At 46.0% G+C, this 20,057-nt stretch overlaps 1 protein-coding gene across 6 annotated transcripts in view; it reads right to left on the bottom strand.

The window, feature by feature from the left end:
- Positions 1–20,057, bottom strand: part of LOC106590181 (gamma-adducin) — a 155,501-nt gene that overhangs the window by 41,265 nt on the left and 94,179 nt on the right. For 2 of the 6 annotated variants that reach the window (XM_045691034.1, XM_045691033.1), the window contains exon 1: positions 15,043–15,368. The exons of 2 other annotated variants lie outside the window; for them this stretch is intronic. The gene's annotated coding sequence lies outside the window, so the exon portion shown is untranslated. Of the gene's footprint in view, positions 1–15,042; positions 15,370–20,057 lie in introns of those variants that run through there. 2 more of the 6 variants (XM_045691030.1, XM_045691035.1) reach the window with 2 other exon arrangements.

Genomic DNA, 20,057 nt, shown 5'->3' with positions numbered 1-20,057 from the left:
GCTATAGTACTTCATGTGTTATTGACTCTCCTGAACCACTTGTTGCCATGCCAAATGAAGGAGAGAGCACAACAATGTCTGCAAAAGGGCCATGGATTTAATGACGGTATGAATGGAAAAGATCAACTAATGAGACAGAGAGTGTAAGAAACCATCTCCCAGGTTGCTTTGCGGCGTGGCTGTGGAGGTTAAAGGCTTCCGCATGCTTCGGTTCGGCTGGCGCCTAGCCGAGTGTGCTCACATACTCTCTTCAAAGACCTTCGCTTGAAAAAGCAAAAAGCGGCAATAGTACCGTTTGTCCATCTTGAAATGCCGTAGCCAGTATACACTTCCTCATAATAGTCTGAATTAATCTAAGATAAGTCAAGAAATGTCATTCATTTTGACAGTTTTGCCGAGTAGATCTTACATGTGACTAAAATGTTTGGTGCAGTATTTCTCTTCAGCCTGCCTCGAGAAAAATAGTTGTGTGCACGAACAGCCGAAAAAAAGCTCTTGCCGAAGACCAAAACCAACAAAAACGTCACAAAATGTCGTCATAATATATGCACGAACTGTTCCGGATGGGAAGCATGTGGACGCCTTTAGGTTAAGCCTTGTATTAGAGATGGGAGGGGCAGTATTAGAGATGGAAGGGGCAGTATTCGAGATGGGAGGGGCAGTATTCGAGATGGGAGGGGCAGTATTCGCGATGGGAGGGGCAGTATTCGCGATGGGAGGGGCAGTATTCACGATGGGAGGGGCAGTATTCGCGATGGGAGGGGCAGTATTCGCGATGGGAGGGGCAGTTTTAGAGATGGGAGGGGCAGTATTAGAGATGGGAGGGGCAGTATTCGAGATGGGAGGGGCAGTATTCGAGATGGGAGGGGCAGTATTCGAGATGGGAGGGGCAGTATTCGCGATGGGAGGGGCAGTATTCGCGATGGGAGGGGCAGTATTCGCGATGGGAGGGGCAGTTTTAGAGATGGGAGGGGCAGTTTTCGCGATGGGAGGGGCAGTATTCTACGATGGGAGGGGCAGTATTAGAGATGGGAGGGGCAGTATTAGAGATGGGAGGGGCAGTATTAGAGATGGGAGGGGCAGTATTAGAGATGGGAGGGGCAGTATTAGAGATGGAAGGGGCAGTATTAAAGATGGAAGGGGCCGTATTAAAGATGGAAGGGGCCGTATTAGAGATGGAAGGGGCAGTATTAGAGATGGGAGGGGCAGTATTAGAGATGGAAGGGGCAGTATTAGAGATGGAAGGGGCAGTATTAAAGATGGGAGGGGCAGTATTAGAGATGGGAGGGGCCGTATTAGAGATGGGAGGGGCAGTATTAGAGATGGAAGGGGCAGTATTAAAGATGGAAGGGGCAGTATTAAAGATGGAAGGGGCAGTATTAAAGATGGAAGGGGCAGTATTAAAGATGGAAGGGGCAGTATTAAAGATGGAAGGGGCAGTATTAAAGATGGAAGGGGCAGTATTAAAGATGGGAGGGGCCGTATTAGAGATGGGAGGGGCAGTATTAGAGATGGAAGGGGCCGTATTAGAGATGGGAGGGGCAGTATTAGAGATGGAAGGGGCAGTATTCTACGATGGGAGGGGCAGTATTAAAGATGGAAGGGGCCGTATTAGAGATGGGAGGGGCAGTATTAGAGATGGAAGGGGCCGTATTAGAGATGGGAGGGGCAGTATTAGAGATGGGAGGGGCAGTATTAGAGATGGAAGGGGCAGTATTAAAGATGGGAGGGGCAGTATTAGAGATGGAAGGGGCCATATTAGAGATGGGAGGGGCAGTATTAGAGATGGAAGGGGCAGTATTAGAGATGGAAGGGGCAGTATTAGAGATGGGAGGGGCAGTATTAAAGATGGGAGGGGCAGTATTAGAGATGGGAGGGGCAGTATTAGAGATGGAAGGGGCAGTATTAAAGATGGAAGGGGCAGTATTAAAGATGGAAGGGGCAGTATTAAAGATGGAAGGGGCAGTATTAAAGATGGAAGGGGCAGTATTAAAGATGGGAGGGGCAGTATTAGAGATGGAAGGGGCCGTATTAGAGATGGAAGGGGCAGTATTCTACGATGGGAGGGGCAGTATTAAAGATGGAAGGGGCCGTATTAGAGATGGGAGGGGCAGTATTAGAGATGGAAGGGGCCGTATTAGAGATGGGAGGGGCAGTATTAGAGATGGAAGGGGCCGTATTAAAGATGGAAGGGGCTGTATTAGAGATGGGAGGGGCAGTATTAAAGATGGAAGGGGCAGTATTAAAGATGGAAGGGGCCGTATTAGAGATGGGAGGGGCAGTATTAGAGATGGGAGGGGCAGTATTAAAGATGGAAGGGGCAGTATTAAAGATGGAAGGGGCAGTATTAGAGATGGGAGGGGCAGTATTAGAGATGGAAGGGGCAGTATTAGAGATGGGAGGGGCAGTATTAAAGATGGAAGGGGCCGTATTAAAGATGGAAGGGGCCGTATTAGAGATGGAAGGGGCAGTATTAGAGATGGGAGGGGCAGTATTAAAGATGGAAGGGGCAGTATTAAAGATGGAAGGGGCAGTATTAAAGATGGAAGGGGCAGTATTAAAGATGGAAGGGGCAGTATTAAAAGATGGAAGGGGCAGTATTAAAGATGGAAGGGGCAGTATTAAAGATGGAAGGGGCCGTATTAGAGATGGGAGGGGCAGTATTAGAGATGGAAGGGGCCGTATTAGAGATGGGAGGGGCAGTATTAGAGATGGAAGGGGCAGTATTAAAGATGGAAGGGGCAGTATTAAAGATGGAAGGGGCAGTATTAAAGATGGAAGGGGCAGTATTAAAGATGGGAGGGGCAGTATTAAAGATGGGAGGGGCAGTATTAAAGATGGAAGGGGCAGTATTAAAGATGGAAGGGGCAGTATTAAAGATGGAAGGGGCAGTATTAAAAGATGGAGGGGCAGTATTAAAGATGGAAGGGGCAGTATTAAAGATGGAAGGGGCCGTATTAGAGATGGGAGGGGCAGTATTAGAGATGGAAGGGGCCGTATTAGAGATGGGAGGGGCAGTATTAGAGATGGAAGGGGCAGTATTAAAGATGTGAGGGGCAGTATTAGAGATGGAAGGGGCCGTATTAGAGATGGGAGGGGCAGAATTAGAGATGGAAGGGGCAGTATTCTACGATGGGAGGGGCAGTATTAAAGATGGAAGGGGCCGTATTAGAGATGGGAGGGGCAGTATTAGAGATGGAAGGGGCCGTATTAGAGATGGGAGGGGCAGTATTAGAGATGGAAGGGGCAGTATTAGAGATGGAAGGGGCCGTATTAGAGATGGGAGGGGCAGTATTAGAGATGGAAGGGGCAGTATTAGAGATGGAAGGGGCAGTATTAGAGATGGGAGGGGCAGTATTAGAGATGGAAGGGGCAGTATTCTACGATGGGAGGGGCAGTATTAAAGATGGAAGGGGTCGTAATAGAGATGGGAGGGGCAGTATTAGAGATGGGAGGGGCAGTATTAAAGATGGGAGGGGCAGTATTAAAGATGGAAGGGGCAGTATTAAAGATGGAAGGGGCAGTATTAAAGATGGAAGGGGCAGTATTAAAGATGGAAGGGGCAGTATTAAAGATGGAAGGGGCAGTATTAAAGATGGAAGGGGCCGTATTAGAGATGGGAGGGGCAGTATTAAAGATGGGAGGGGCAGTATTAGAGATGGGAGGGGCAGTATTAAAGATGGAAGGGGCCGTATTAGAGATGGGAGGGGCAGTATTAAAGATGGGAGGGGCAGTATTAGAGATGGGAGGGGCAGTATTAAAGATGGAAGGGGCCGTATTAGAGATGGGAGGGGCAGTATTAAAGATGGGAGGGGCAGTATTAGAGATGGGAGGGGCAGTATTAAAGATGGAAGGGGCAGTATTAAAGATGGGAGGGGCAGTATTAAAGATGGAAGGGGCAGTATTAGAGATGGGAGGGGCAGTATTAGAGATGGAAGGGGCAGTATTAAAGATGGGAGGGGCCGTATTAAAGATGGAAGGGGCCGTATTAGAGATGGAAGGGGCAGTATTAGAGATGGAAGGGGCAGTATTAAAGATGGGAGGGGCAGTATTAGAGATGGGAGGGGCAGTATTAAAGATGGGAGGGGCAGTATTAGAGATGGGAGGGGCAGTATTAGAGATGGAAGGGGCAGTATTAAAGATGGAAGGGGCAGTATTAAAGATGGAAGGGGCCGTATTAGAGATGGAAGGGGCAGTATTAGAGATGGGAGGGGCAGTATTAAAGATGGAAGGGGCAGTATTAAAGATGGAAGGGGCAGTATTAAAGATGGAAGGGGCAGTATTAGAGATGGGAGGGGCAGTATTAGAGATGGAAGGGGCAGTATTAGAGATGGGAGGGGCAGTATTAAAGATGGAAGGGGCCGTATTAAAGATGGAAGGGGCCGTATTAGAGATGGAAGGGGCAGTATTAGAGATGGGAGGGGCAGTATTAAAGATGGAAGGGGCAGTATTAAAGATGGAAGGGGCAGTATTAAAGATGGAAGGGGCAGTATTAAAGATGGAAGGGGCAGTATTAAAGATGGAAGGGGCAGTATTAAAGATGGAAGGGGCAGTATTAAAAGATGGGAGGGGCAGTATTAGAGATGGAAGGGGCCGTATTAGAGATGGGAGGGGCAGTATTAGAGATGGAAGGGGAAGTATTCTACGATGGGAGGGGTAGTATTAAAGATGGAAGGGGCCGTATTAGAGATGGGAGGGGCAGTATTACAGATGGAAGGGGCCGTATTAGAGATGGGAGGGGCAGTATTAGAGATGGAAGGGGCAGTATTAAAGATGGGAGGGGCAGTATTAGAGATGGAAGGGGCCGTATTAGAGATGGGAGGGGCCGTATTAGAGATGGAAGGGGCCGTATTAAAGATGGGAGGGGCAGTATTAGAGATGGAAGGGGCAGTATTAAAGATGGGAGGGGCAGTATTAGAGATGGGAGGGGCAGTATTAGAGATGGAAGGGGCAGTATTAAAGATGGAAGGGGCCGTATTAAAGATTGAAGGGGCCGTATTAGAGATGGAAGGGGCAGTATTAAAGATGGGAGGGGCAGTATTAAAGATGGAAGGGGCAGTATTAAAGATGGAAGGGGCAGTATTAAAGATGGAAGGGGCAGTATTAAAGATGGAAGGGGCAGTATTAAAGATGGAAGGGGCCGTATTAGAGATGGGAGGGGCAGTATTAAAGATGGGAGGGGCAGTATTAGAGATGGGAGGGGCAGTATTAAAGATGGAAGGGGCCGTATTAGAGATGGAAGGGGCAGTATTAGAGATGGGAGGGGCAGTATTAAAGATGGAAGGGGCAGTATTAAAGATGGAAGGGGCAGTATTAAAGATGGAAGGGGCAGTATTAGAGATGGGAGGGGCAGTATTAGAGATGGAAGGGGCAGTATTAGAGATGGGAGGGGCAGTATTAAAGATGGAAGGGGCCGTATTAAAGATGGAAGGGGCCGTATTAGAGATGGAAGGGGCAGTATTAGAGATGGGAGGGGCAGTATTAAAGATGGAAGGGGCAGTATTAAAGATGGAAGGGGCAGTATTAAAGATGGAAGGGGCAGTATTAAAGATGGAAGGGGCAGTATTAAAGATGGAAGGGGCAGTATTAAAGATGGAAGGGGCAGTATTAAAAGATGGAAGGGGCAGTATTAAAGATGGAAGGGGCAGTATTAAAGATGGAAGGGGCAGTATTAGAGATGGAAGGGGCCGTATTAGAGATGGAAGGGGCAGCATTAAAGATGGAAGGGGCAGTATTAAAGATGGAAGGGGCAGTATTAAAGATGGAAGGGGCAGTATTAAAGATGGAAGGGGCCGTATTAGAGATCGGAGGGGCAGTATTAGAGATGGAAGGGGCCGTATTAGAGATGGGAGGGGCAGTATTAGAGATGGAAGGGGCAGTATTAGAGATGGAAGGGGCAGTATTAAAGATGGGAGGGGCAGTATTAGAGATGGAAGGGGCCATATTAGAGATGGAAGGGGCAGTATTAGAGATGGAAGGGGCAGTATTAGAGATGGGAGGGGCAGTATTAGAGATGGGAGGGGCAGTATTAAAGATGGGAGGGGCAGTATTAGAGATGGGAGGGGCAGTATTAGAGATGGGAGGGGCAGTATTAAAGATGGAAGGGGCAGTATTAAAGATGGAAGGGGCAGTATTAAAGATGGAAGGGGCAGTATTCTACGATGGGAGGGGCAGTATTAAAGATGGAAGGGGCCGTATTAGAGATGGGAGGGGCAGTATTAGAGATGGAAGGGGCCGTATTAGAGATGGGAGGGGCAGTATTAGAGATGGAAGGGGCAGTATTAGAGATGGAAGGGGCAGTATTAAAGATGGGAGGGGCAGTATTAGAGATGGCAGGGGCCGTATTAGAGATGGGAGGGGCAGTATTAGAGATGGAAGGGGCAGTATTAGAGATGGAAGGGGCAGTATTAGAGATGGGAGGGGCAGTATTAAAGATGGGAGGGGGCGTATTAGAGATGGGAGGGGCAGTATTAAAGATGGAAGGGGCCGTATTAGAGATGGGAGGGGCAGTATTAGAGATGGAAGGGGCAGTATTCTACGATGGGAGGGGCAGTATTAAAGATGGAAGGGGCCGTATTAGAGATGGGAGGGGCAGTATTAGAGATGGAAGGGGCCGTATTAGAGATGGGAGGGGCAGTATTAGAGATGGAAGGGGCAGTATTAAAGATGGAAGGGGCAGTATTAGAGATGGGAGGGGCAGTATTAGAGATGGGAGGGGCAGTATTAAAGATGGGAGGGGCCGTATTAGAGATGGGAGGGGCAGTATTAGAGATGGAAGGGGCAGTATTAAAGATGGGAGGGGCAGTATTAGAGATGGAAGGGGCAGTATTAAAGATGGGAGGGGCAGTATTAGAGATGGGAGGGGCCGTATTAGAGATGGGAGGGGCAGTATTAGAGATGGAAGGGGCAGTATTAGAGATGGGAGGGGCAGTATTAGAGATGGGAGGGGCAGTATTAAAGATGGGAGGGGCCGTATTAGAGATGGGAGGGGCAGTATTAAAGATGGAAGGGGCCGTATTAGAGATGGGAGGGGCAGTATTAGAGATGGGAGGGGCAGTATTAGAGATGGGAGGGGCAGTATTAAAGATGGGAGGGGCAGTATTAGAGATGGGAGGGGCAGTTTTAAAGATGGAAGGGGCCGTATTGGAGATGGGAGGGGCAGTATTAGAGATGGGAGGGGCAGTATTAGAGATGGAAGGGGCAGTATTAGAGATGGGAGGGGCCGTATTAGAGATGGGAGGGGCAGTATTAAAGATGGGAGGGGCAGTATTAGAGATGGGAGGGGCAGTATTAGAGATGGAAGGGGCAGTATTAGAGATTGGAGAGGCAGTATTAGAGATGGAAGGGGCAGTATTAAAGATGGAAGGGGCCGTATTAGAGATGGAAGGGGCCGTATTAGAGATGGGAGGGGCCGTATTAGAGATGGGAGGGGCAGTATTAAAGATGGGAGGGGCAGTATTAGAGATGGAAGGGGCAGTATTAGAGATGGAAGGGGCCGTATTAGAGATTGGAGAGGCAGTATTAGAGATGGAAGGGGCAGTATTAAAGATGGAAGGGGCCGTATTAGAGATGGAAGGGGTAGAGAGCAGGCTGGTCTGAACCAGATGGCTTGAGGTTTCCACCCAACACAGAGAGAGCGACCACTACAGCTGGAACTGTTTTCACACACAGACACAGACAGACAGCGACAGAGAGAATGTAAACATATGTTTCCCATGCCAATAAAAAACATTGAATTGAATTGAGAGAGAAAGCGAGAGACCTCTACAGCTGAGATTGGTAAACAATCACTCCAGTCACATGACCGCAGGCCACTTAAGAGGGTTACCGTAGCAGCAGAGAAAGATCTACTGTACCTGCAGTCTCACTCTCTCCTCCCTTTCTTTTCTCCCAGTCTCTTTCCCTTCCTTTCCCTCTCTTTCTGCCCAAGTCCTCTATCCCTTGGATTTGCACGAGGGAGGGAGTTAGGGATGGAGGAATAGAGGGATGGAGGCATAGAGGGATGGAGGAATAGAGGGATGGAGGGAGAGAAGGTAGGTTATTTTCTTTGCTGCTCTGCGTTGCTAAGCTGCTCCTTCAGGTCTAATGGAATTTAACAAGATGTTTCAGATTAAGAGCCACAACGCTCAGCTCTGGGCTAACCTGTAGTCTGGACCCGACCCAGTGTGTTGAACAACGCTCAGCTCTGGGCTACCCTGTAGTCCGGACCCGACCCAGTGTGTTGAACAACGCTCAGCTCTGGGCTAACCTGTAGTCCGGACCCGACCCAGTGTGTTGAACAACGCTCAGCTCTGGGCTAACCCGTAGTCCGGACCCGACCCAGTGTGTTGAACAACGCTCAACTCTGGGCTACCCTGTAGTCCGGACCCGACCCAGTGTGTTGAACAACGCTCAGCTCTGGGCTACCCTGTAGTCCGGACCCGACCCAGTGTGTTGAACAACGCTCAGCTCTGGGGTAACCTGTAGTCTGGACCCGACCCAGTGTGTTGAACAACGCTCAGCTCTGGGGTAACCTGTAGTCTGGACCCGACCCAGTGTGTTGAACAACGCTCAGCTCTGGGCTACCCTGTAGTCTGGACCCGACCCAGTGTGTTGAACAACGCTCAGCTCTGGGGTAACCTGTAGTCTGGACCCGACCCAGTGTGTTGAACAACGCTCAGCTCTGGGCTAACCCGTAGTCCGGACCCGACCCAGTGTGTTCCGACCCAGTGTGTTGAACAACGCTCAGCTCTGGGCTAACCTGTAGTCTGGACCCGACCCAGTGTGTGTGTTTCAATGGGAATACATAGACTCAGGCTATGAGCCGGCGAGCATGTTACAAGGGATACAGCTATAATAGTTTGAACTTACAGTAGGGGACCTTGTATGGACACAAAGCAAGATGAATGCTCTCTGTATGACTTTATTGTAAGACACTATTAATACATTTCCCTCAAAGAGCTAATGTATAAAGTACCAGTCTGTCTGTATGTACATTACCTGTTTGAGCCAAACTCCTGATGGTATATCATATGTGTACATAGTACCAGTCAGTTAATAGTATTTTTTAGATACTATTACAAGTGAAAGACGACAGATTCAAAGCCAATGTAGTGACAGGTTGTCTGATGGCCTATTTTGGTCAGACTATCGCCATGACACCGGAGACAAGTGCATGCTGGACATTCCGATGCCATGCCCAGCTGACCAATGAGCTGACACTTGTGACCCTGAGAGGGGAAGGGCTTAGGGGGATGACATGAGTTAACGAGTTTACAACATTGTCATGACAACAAGATAGCCAATAAGGCCAATAGTGCATCCTACAGCAGGGTTTCCCACGCTGCAATGTAAATAGAAGGATAGTACCATGAGCAGGGACCAATAGTATGAGACTTATTATATTAGACAGGATACTATGGGCTGTAATGTAGGACTACAGTATATGAGACGTACTATCCTGTCTAATATAATATGGACTGTAATGTAGGACTACAGTATATGAGACGTACTATCCTGTCTAATATAATATGGACTGTAATGTAGGACTACAGTATATGAGACTTACTATCCTGTCTAATGTAATGTAGGACTACAGTATGAGACTTACTATCCTGTCTAATATAATATGGACTGTAATGTAGGACTACAGTATATGAGACTTACTATCCTGTCTAATATAATATGGACTGTAATGTAGGACTACAGTATATGAGACTTACTATCCTGTCTAATATAATATGGACTGTAATGTAGAACTACAGTATGAGACTTACTATCCTGTCTAATATAATATGGACTGTAATATAGGACTACAGTATATGAGACTTACTATCCTGTCTAATATATGGACTGTAATTTAGGACTACAGTATATGAGACTTACTATCCTGTCTTATATAAGCTGTAATGTAGGACTACAGTATGAGACTTACTATCCTGTCTAATATAAGCTGTAATGTAGGACTACAGTGTATGAGACTTACTATCCTGTCTAATATAATATGGACTGTAATGTAGGACTACAGTATATGAGACTTACTATCCTGTCTAATATAATATGGGCTGTAATATAGGACTACAGTATATGAGACGTACTATCCTGTCTAATGTAATGTAGGACTACAGTATATGAGATGTACTATCCTGTCTAATATAATATGGGCTGTAATATAGGACTACAGTATATGAGACTTAGTATCCTGTCTAATGTAATATGGACTGTAATGTAGGACTACAGTATAAGTGAGGTCTATGATCATAACCTGTATGTCATCCTGTATGACATTTAGGAAGGTCAACATTGTGTCGGCTTCTTCTTATCAAGCCACTGCCCCACTGAGGCTTGGCTGGGGCTGACATGACTCTCTTTATCAGCTGAATCATCACACATTGGAACACTAATGTTTCTTCTATGGCAGAACTCCAAACCAACCTTCTCCCCCCCCTCTTGCCCCCCCCTCCTCTCCCTCTGATCCTCAACTCTGCAATTTACATGGACATAAATAAAATCCCAGCTCGAAGAAACTGTTCAAGTCAAAGCAGCTGGACAACTCTCCCTGAAGGTTACATAACATCACATTCAATACACCCCCCTCCCTCTTTGTGTGTGTGTGTGTGTGTGTGTGTGTGTGTGTGTATTCAATTCATCCTTTCCCAAAGCCATGCCCTGGTTTATTGAATGAAACTGCAGAGGGCAGACAGGCTACTGTACAGACAACTATAAAGACACAGGCCTTAGGACTACATCTACCCTGCTGACTACATCTACCCTGCTGACTACAGCTACCCTGCTGACTACAGCTACCCTGCTGACTACAGCTGACTACAGCTACCCTGCTGACTACAGCTGACTACAGCTACCCTGCTGACTACAGCTGACTACAGCTACCCTGCTGACTACAGCTGACTACAGCTACCCTGCTGACTACAGCTGACTACAGCTACCCTGCTGACTACAGCTACCCTGCTGACTACATCTACCCTGCTGACTACAGCTACCCTGCTGACTACAGCTGACTACAGCTACCCTGCTGACTACAGCTGACTACAGCTACCCTGCTGACTACAGCTACCCTGCTGACTACAGCTGACTACAGCTACCCTGCTGACTACAGCTGACTACAGCTACCCTGCTGACTACAGCTGACTACAGCTACCCTGCTGACTACAGCTACCCTGCTGACTACAGCTGACTACAGCTACCCTGCTGACTACAGCTACCCTGCTGACTACAGCTGAATACAGCTACCCTGCTGACTACAGCTACCCTGCTGACTACAGCTACCCTGCTGACTACAGCTACCCTGCTGACTACTGCTGACTACAGCTACCCTGCTGACTACAGCTACCCTACTGACTACAGCTACCCTGCTGACTACAGCTGACTACAGCTACCCTGCTGACTACAGCTACCCTGCTGACTACAGCTGACTACAGCTACCCTGCTGACTACACCTACCCTGCTGACTACAGCTGACTACAGCTACCCTGCTGACTACAGCTACCCTGCTGACTACATCTACCCTGCTGACTACAGCTACCCTGCTGACTACAGCTACCCTGCTGACAACAGCTACCCTGCTGACAACAGCTACCCTGCTGACAGTTATACAGTGAATATGTCATTCTATGGGGAGTAGGGATACGAGACAGAGAGAGATATTCTATTGGGAGTAGGGATACGAGAGAGAGAGAGAGATTCTATGGGGAGTAGGGATACGAGAAAGAGAGAGATATTCTATTGGGAGTAGGGATACGAGAAAGAGAGAGATATTCTATTGGGAGTAGGGATACGAGAGAGAGAGATATTCTATTGGGAGTAGGGATACGAGAAAGAGAGAGATATTCTATTGGGAGTAGGGATACGAGAAAGAGAGAGATATTCTATTGGGAGTAGGGATACGAGAAAGAGAGAGATATTCTATTGGGAGTAGGGATACGAGAAAGAGAGAGATATTCTATTGGGAGTAGGGATACGAGAAAGAGAGATATTCTATGGGGAGTAGGGATACGAGAAAGAGAGAGATATTCTATTGGGAGTAGGGATACGAGAAAGAGAGAGATATTCTATTGGGAGTAGGGATACGAGAAAGAGAGATGTTCTATGGGGAGTAGGGATACGAGAGAGAGAGATATTCTATGGGGAGTAGGGATACGAGAGAGAGAGATATTCTATGGGGAGTAGGGATACGAGAAAGAGAGAGATATTCTATGGGGAGTAGGGATACGAGAGAGAGAGATATTCTATGGGGAGTAGGGATACGAGAGAGAGAGATATTCTATGGGGAGTAGGGATACGAGAGAGAGAGAGAGAGATATTCTATGGGGAGTAGGGATACGAGAGAGAGAGAGAGAGATATTCTATGGGGAGTAGGGATACGAGAGAGAGAGAGAGAGATATTCTATGGGGAGTAGGGATACGAGAGAGAGAGAGAGAGAGAGAGAGATATTCTATGGGGAGTAGGGATACGAGAGAGAGAGAGAGAGAGAGAGAGAGAGAGAGAGACCAGACCAGAATAAAGAAACAGGCCTTATACTGTAGGAAACCACTAGCAGTGATTTGATAGGGACCTGTTGGTTGGGAGAAACAGATCAAAACAAAAGAGAGGTAGAGATGGAAAAGGAGAAGAGAGACAGTATGAGATCCTGAGAGTGAGAGAGTAAGAGGGAGGGAGAGAAAGGCATAGAAAGAGAGAGAAAGAGAGAGCATGGTGAACGTGAGAATGACAGAGGAACTGCTGGATGAGTGCAATCCTCTGGGGTCAATCCCTAACAGCTGTGGAGTTGCCTAAATAAAGTTGCACAGCCCCTCACCCCCCTTTACCCCCCCCCAGTGTTGACAACACCAGACTCCTCAGCTACGAACACAAGTCCCCCAGTGTGTATGGAATAACCGCACAACCACAGAACTAGCTAAGCACACACACACACACACCTCTTTCACGAGGTATCCCAACGTGTATTGAATATCTACACAACCACAATAGAAGCAGCAGACAGTCCACACACACACACTTCCGTCAGTGCTTATAACACAAGGCTTCCCGTAAAAGCACAACACAACCACAGACCCAGATAAACACAGGACAGCAGTATCCCTGCTCAGTACCCAGTCACAAGATGCCCTGTTCCCAGAGCGCTCCCTCAATGTTCCCTTTGTCCCCTTCCCAACGTTCCCGTCACTCGGGTCACCCGGTCGATCGGCGGGAGTTTCACACAGCAGGACATTTAGTTTCGGAACCAGAGTTAAGGGGTGAGAGGTCAAAGGTGAGTTCACACGAATTAGAAAAAAAACAAATAAAAACACTGACATGATTGGACTGTCAATGAAGCATCACCTACAGACCCGTTTATTTCAGTCTTGTGTCTCTGTTGACAGACAAAGCTTTTGTCAGATCAAATTGATCAACTAAATACATAAATAAAAACTACTGAGGGGAAGCATACCATGCTGACCGCAAAAGACCGTTTTGACTCAAGAGACTGCTTAAAGAGCACCAGACTGTGACTGTAATCCGGTTGGTCTCGGCTGGTAGCCCGAAGGAAAGTGACAGCAGTCTCTGACCTATCGACCTTTGGCCAACTGCTCCGCCGCCGGCCACACACCCCTTCCACGGCTTCAGACATAATGTGTCACTACGTGGAGGAGAGTGTGGTCTGAGGAAAGGTCAACGCTTTGACTGAAACTAAAGCTTAGCCACGAAGCCCGAATAAATCACAAATGTGCATAGTGTTATTCACCAGTGTGCAGAGGCTCTCTTCATTACTCCAGTTACCTCACCTCATGTCAGGATGACATTTAGCCTTGAACTAACTCCAGCGGGGAGGACTGATTAGATTGCTTTCCATACAGTCCCACAAACCTCACCCCTCCTCTCTTCTGTTGACAGCTATCCTGCTACAGTGTACCCTCCTCTTCCTCCCCCCCTCTCTCACCCCATAACCCCCCCTCAATTAAATTCAAAGGGCTTTATTGGCATGGGAAACATATGTTAACATTGCCAAAGCAAGTGAAACAGATAATAAACAAAAGTGAAATAAACTATATAAAATGAACAGTTAACATTACACTCACAAAAGTTCCAAAGGAATAGAGACATTTCAAATGTTATATTATGTCTATATACAGTTTCTCTCTCTTTCCCTCTCTTTCTCTCTCACACACCTCATCCCCTCTCTACTATTTGTTAGCATGCCTGCTGGATTCTTCGGCCTCTCTTGTAGCCATCACCCCTATTAATAGGGAGAGGCTTTTGGGTCGCGTTACCGACCGTACGGGAACAATACCAGGAAACAATCCCACACACTAATTATAGATGGCTATCTACTGTGCTGCGTGGCCGTACACATTGTAGGTGGGCGGGGTGTGTGTGCTTTCAAAATAAACAGAGTGAGGACACAAAACCCCACTGAATAATCTACGAGTGAAAGCATGATGTTGTAACCATGTAATGTACATAATCTATGACGTGGCTGCTGTGAAGTTAAGTTACGTAGGCCTGGCCAGGTTGGATTGTGGCTGTAACCGAGCCATGCAAGCCAATCAGAAATGTCCGTTCCACCCTTACTAGACAGTTAAGCGTTTCAACTTGAACTTCGACGATGCACTGTAAGCAGAGAACAAGATATACTCTTCAGACCTCTAGGTAGTATATTAGTGTACTGAGCAGTATGCATTCCTACTGTTTAGCTGATGAGTACAGCTAATCTACCTACAGTCTCCATTGACTCAGTGCTAAGCATGTTGACAGAGAGAAAGGCAACACAACCAACTGGTGTTCATTGTGGAAGCCAGGAATTCCCCCTTAAATTGGTAGCTGAACCAACAGCTTGAAATCACAATCACAGCTCACAGATTGAAATGAGTTCAGTCAACTCATATAGTTGAAGTAGGGAGTGACAGTCAACAACATACACAAAGAAACGGGCTTCAGCTAACTGACCTCGTAGTTTAGTGCTCAAATAGGTTTCACATTCAATTCAGTCCAATTTAAAAACTTGATTCAGTAGGAATAGTCAAGTCGGTAGTACACACACAAAGAAACACGCGTAGCTAACTGACCTTATCGTGTCCCCTGCACTCAGTCAGTGAATCTGATAGAACCTGGAATAGAAACGCCAGTCAAAACGCATGTCTACTTCCTCGCCTCGCTTAGAAATCCCAGAGTAGATCCACGGGGACGCAGACGAAAAATAAAAAGAGGGAGAGAGAAAACACAGTCCGTTCACTGCTTCTTCGTCTCCAGTTGATCCTCTATGTCGGTCCCGGACCAAACCAAAACATGAACTACCTGAAGACAACACAGTCGCTGCTAGTCTCAGACTCCACTGCCACACACACTCCACCCCCTCGCTGCTCTGACTGCTCTGACCGCAGCGGAGGAGAAAGAGATTTCAACAGCTGTGAGTGAGTGAGTGAGTGTGTGTGTGTGTGGGGGGGGGGGGGGTGGGGTGTGTTTGTGTGAAAAGAAGCTAAAGGAACCACGTGATAGGCTTAATCCTCTGCCCACTGAGGGAACACACACTGCAATCTGACCAATCAGGGGCCGGCTGTCACACACTGGCCCCCTCCCTTCTCTCTTTCCCTCTCTCCTGCTCTTATTCTAATTCTTCTTTCTCTCTCTCATTCTATCGCTCTCTTTTTACTTTCTCTCTCTCATTCTATCCCTCTCTTTTTACTTTCTCTCTCTCATTCTATCCCTCTCTTTTTACTTTCTCTCTCTCATTCTATCCCTCTCTTTTTACTTTCTCTCTCTCATTCTATCCCTCTCTTTTTACTTTCTCTCTCTCATTCTATCCCTCTCTTTTTACTTTCTCTCTCTCATTCTATCCCTCTCTTTTTACTTTCTCTCTCTTGTTTTATCCCTCTCTTTTTACTTTCTCTCTCTCTTGTTTTATCCCTCTCTTTTTACTTTCTCTCTCTCTTGTTTTATCCCTCTCTTTTTACTTTCTCTCTCTCTTGTTTTATCCTCTCTTTTTACTTTCTCTCTCTCATGTTTTGGAAGTATACTGGCAGGTTACAAATCACCATGGCACATAGCTAACACGTTGTCGCTCTAAGGTAACACACCCCAACTGTTTCTATTTGAATTGTGTGTGTGTGTGTGTGTGTGTGTGTGTGTGTCTACGGAAGCACAGCAGTAGAACAGCGTGACCACATTTCTGCAGGACGCAGCCTAAACAATAGACCTTTATCATCCAGCCTTATCAGGTCAAGGCTGTAAATAAAACGTGGCTCCTTATCAATGAGGTTTCAGCCTGGTTCTTGGGGACTAACTCTCATGTGTGTTATTGAGTCTCGTGTCTTTAGCTGACAGAGGAAATCAAAGGGATGGTCTTCCTATTGTGCAATACTCTATTACAACATGACCAAGAGGTTATACATGGAGTCATACTTTCCCAGACACACATTAACCTGAGTCTTGACAGAAACACTTCCAATGAAGAATCTCCATTGAACATGTTTTTTAGTCTAGAGGCTTAATCTGTGCCCAGGAAACCGGCCCAGCGAGAGTAAGCTGATCCCAGAACAGTCTTTGAGTAAGACTGTGTCTTAGTATGAAGTAAATGCTTTGGAAGCAGAAGACGACCCTTTGCTCTGGTAGCCCTGGAAACAGAAGACGACCCTTTGCTCTGGTAGCCCTGGAAACAGAAGACGACCCTTTGCTCTGGTAGCCCTGGAAACAGAAGACGACCCTTTGCTCTGGTAGCCCTGGAAACAGAAGACGACCCTTTGCTCTGGTAGCCCTGGAAACAGAAGACGACCCTTTGCTCTGGTAGCCCTGGAAACAGAAGACGACCCTTTGCTCTGGTAGCCCTGGAAACAGAAGACGACCCTTTGCTCTGGTCAACAGTAGTGCATTAGACTACATAGAGAATAGAACCATCAACAGAAGACAGTCTGAAAGAGATATACTTGACTGTGGTAGAGGAGACATCCCTCGCTTTGATCATGGAGACAGTGGTGACTGTGTTGTGGTGGGTGGATAGTGTGGTAGATTTGACAGGGCTGTGTGAAAGATTAGAGGGGTGTTAGTGGTGTGTGTGTGTGTGTGTGTGTGTGTGTGTGTGTGTGTCAGTAAAAGGGTATTACAACGCCTTTCCCCTATTTGACCTAGATATTGTGTGTATGCACTGATATGTAGGCTGTGTTCTGGTCTATTAATGTTCTGTATTATGTCATGTTTCATGTTCTGTGTGGACCCCAGGAAGAGTAGCTGCTGCTTTCGCAACAGCTCATGGGGATCCTAACAAAATACCCCCCAATTTTTTTTTTTATAAATGTGTGTGTGTGTGTGTGTGCGTGCGTGCGATTAAATGTCAGTGAATGTGGTTAAGATTAGAGAGGTTGTGATTAAATATTGATGGACACATCTTCTTCCTTGTTATGTAATACTCTACACACACACACACACACACACACTTATCACCACATTACAGGAGGGGAACGCAGCCGGGCTATTGATCCCACAGATAGCCAAACCATCCAGCAGCCTAGCCTTTACACTATTCTGATAAATATAGCCTCAAGACCAACTCAATCAATTCAGAGCACTGGATGGGCTCTGTCACCCTTCATGCCAACTGACTGAGCATTTACTGTATAACTCAACAGTCTAATGCCATCCCCAGCTGGCACCACCAGCCCTGAGTCCGGATCTCTCATCCCCTACCACTCAACAACACACTGACTACCCAATAACAATGAATGGGCTCCATAAAACACTGCATTTAGAAAGGACAGCTAGTGTTGAGCATTGGCTCTGCTCATATTTCACATTACCATGGATAAGGGCTTTTACTAAGACTTTAAGACAAGGAAGAGGCCAAGCAGCCATGACTTCGCTCATTGTATTCATGAAATAGGCCGTCAATGTAAATTGTAACTGACTTGCATAGTTAAATAAAGTTTAAATAAAATAAAATACCAGGGAGAAAGGAGAAACCAGCTGACTGAAATTGAGGTAAAACAAAAGTCTATTGTAAATTCTAGTGATTAATGTAACTACTCCCCATATTGTCTTAAGGCCAGGCATCACATCTTAATAGGGGTTTATTTTCTCTTAATCCTATCACAATCAACCTTTACCAGTTGTAGACACAAACACATTTTTTGGTTTATGTTGGTGGTATGATAAACTAAAGAACATTTTCAATTTCAAGTTTTTTACCTTTTTATGTATACATTTTTTTAAATATTAAATGTTAAACGGACCAAAATGAAATCCAATTTTATTGGTTGCGTACACATATTTTGCAGATGTTATCACAGGTGTTGCGAAATGCAGATGTTGCTAGCTCCAGCAGTGCAATAATACCTAACAATACACCCAAATCCCGAAAAATAAAAGAAACGATTTAAGAAATATAGAAATATCAGTCCGGAATATAAATATATGTACAGTTGAAGTCGGAAGTTTACATACACTTAGGTTGGAGTCATTAAAACTTGTTTTTCAACCACTCCACAAATTTCTTGTTAACAAACTATAGTTTTGGCAAGTCGGTTAGGACATCCACTTTGTGCATGACACAAGTCATTTTCCCAACAATTGTTTACAGACAGATTATTTCACTATCACAATTCCAGTGGGTCAGAAGTTTATATACACTAAGTTGACTGTGCCTTTAAACAGCTTGGAAAATTCCACAAAATTATGTCATGGCTTTAGAAGCTTCTGATAGGCGAATTGACATCATTTGAGTCAATTGGAGGTGTACCTGTGGATGTATTTCAAGGCCTAACTTCAAACTCAGTGCCTCTTTGCTTGACATCATGGGAAAATCAAAAGAAATCAGCCAAGACTTCAGAAAAAAAATTGTAGACCTCCACAAGTCTGGTTCATCCTTGGGAGCAATTTCCAAACGCCTGAAGGTACCATGTTCATATGTACAAACAATAGTACGCAAGTATAAACAGCATGGGACCACGCAGCCGTCATACCGCTCAGGAAGGAGACGCGTTCTGTCTCCTAGAGATGAATGTACTTTGGGGTGAAAAGTGCAAATCAATCCCAGAACAACAGCAAAGGACCTTGTGAAGATGCTGGAGGAAGCTGGTACAAAAGTATCTATATCCACAGTAAAACAGGTCCTATATTGACATAACCTGAAAGGCCGCTCAGCAAGAAAGAAGCCACTGCTCCATAACCGCCATAAAAAAACCCAGACTATGGTTTGCAACTGCACATGGGGACAAAGATTGCACTTTTTGGAGAAATGTCCTCTGGTCTGATGAAACAAAAATAGAACTGTTTGGCCATAATGACCATCGTTATGTTTGGAGAAAAAAAGGGGGCGGCTTGCAAGCCGAAGAACACCATCCCATCCGTGAAGCACAGGGGTGGGAGCATTATGTTGTGAGGGTGCTTTGCTGCAGGAGGGACTGGTCCACTTCACAAAATAGGTAGGAAAAGGTAGGAAAGGGGGTAGGAAAATTATGTGGATATATTGAAGCAACATCTCAAGACATCAGTCAGGAAGTTAAAGCTTGGTCGCAAATTGGTCTTCCAAATGGACAATGACCCCAAGCATACTTCCAAAGTTGTGGCAAAATGGCTTAAGGACAACAAAGTCAAGGTATTGGAGTGGCCATCACAAAGCCCTGACCTCAATCCTGTAGAAAATTTGTGGGCAGAACTGAAAATGCGTGTGTGAGCAAGGAGGCCTACAAACCTGACTCAATTACACCAGCTCTGTCAGGAGGAATGGGCCAAAATTCACCCAACTTATTGTGGGAAGCTTGCGGAAGGCTACCCGAAACGTTTGACCCAAGTTAAATAATTTAAGGCAATGCTACCAAATACTAATTGAGTGCATGTAAACTTCTGACCCACTGGGAATGTGATGAAAGAAATAAAAGCTGAAATAAATCATTCTCTCTACTATTATTCTGACATTTCACATTCTTAAAATAAAGTGGTGATCCTAACTGACCTAAGACAGGGAATCTTTACTAGGATTAATTGTCAGGAATTGTGAAAAACTGAGTTGAAATGTATTTGGCTAAGGTGTATATGAGGGTGTTTATAGACATTATGAACACCAACAAATCTCTAAATGGATAGATAGATGCAA

Source organism: Salmo salar, chromosome ssa12 (assembly GCF_905237065.1).
Source record: "Salmo salar chromosome ssa12, Ssal_v3.1, whole genome shotgun sequence".
Taxonomy (NCBI): Eukaryota; Metazoa; Chordata; class Actinopteri; order Salmoniformes; family Salmonidae; genus Salmo; species Salmo salar.
The sequence above is the reverse complement of the archived record's forward strand: the minus strand, read 5'-3'. Positions and strand labels throughout refer to the sequence as shown.